Below are 892 nucleotides of genomic sequence, written 5' to 3' on the forward strand. Positions count from 1 at the left end.
CACATCAAACTTCCAACAATATTCTTCAGAGAATTTGAATTACATTCATTATTTGAAAGCATTTTTCAAACTTTAAGATCTTAGGTTAAGTAATACTAAGCAGTAGTGATTAATTCCTACTATTGGAGACAATTGCTCTGTAGTCTTGTCAAACTATGTTTTATGTTGATGAGTCTTAGGAATCTCCTGGTCTAGTTTAAGATTTGATAAAAGATTGGCTAATTATTCTTTGGTAATAAGTCTTTCCTTTGAAAATAATATTAGCTGTTTTGTTGTTGTCGTTGTTGTAGTTTTTGGTTTTGTTGTTTTACTCTTCAATCGTACAGACCAGAATTCTACTGACATTTAATGAATTAAATTATTGACATTGTCTGCCACTAGATCATTGGCAGGGTGGAAGTTGTGTCTCATGTGCCTCAGTAGGAGGCAGAGAAGAGAGAGGGAATGTGTAAGCTCAGTGCTGTGGTCTGAGAACATCTGAACAATGAAGAGTATAACACAGGACTGAAGGAGCTGAAGGGATTCTCAACCCCATAGGAAGAACAGGAATATTAATCAACCAGAACACACACACACCCACACACACACACTGAGCTCCCAGGGACTAAAGCACCAACAAAAAAGGACACATGGAAGAACTCATGACTCCAGCCTATTATGTAGCAGAAGATGCTCTTGTGGGATATCAATAGGATTGGCCTTTGGTCCTGTGAAGGCTTGATGATACCCCAGTGTAGAAGAGTGGCAGGAAGGGTAGGCTGGCATGGGTGGGAAGGTGGGAAAACCCTCATAGAATCAGGGGAAGTACAGATAGTATATGGGGATTTGTTGGTGGGTGGGAAAACTGGAATGGGGATAATATTTGAAATGTAAATTAAGAAAGTATCTAAGA

General features: G+C 38.9%; 1 non-coding gene across 1 annotated transcript; it reads left to right on the forward strand.

The window, feature by feature from the left end:
- The first annotated feature begins 370 nt into the window (after window positions 1-370).
- On the forward strand, window positions 371-501 carry LOC114615478. Its single transcript, XR_003710478.1, has one exon. It is a non-coding gene; the product is annotated as a small nucleolar RNA SNORA17 (small nucleolar RNA).
- The last annotated feature ends 391 nt before the right edge of the window (window positions 502-892 follow it).

This window comes from Grammomys surdaster, unplaced genomic scaffold, assembly GCF_004785775.1.
Source record: "Grammomys surdaster isolate TR1022 unplaced genomic scaffold, NIH_TR_1.0 126698, whole genome shotgun sequence".
NCBI lineage: Eukaryota > Metazoa > Chordata > Mammalia > Rodentia > Muridae > Grammomys > Grammomys surdaster.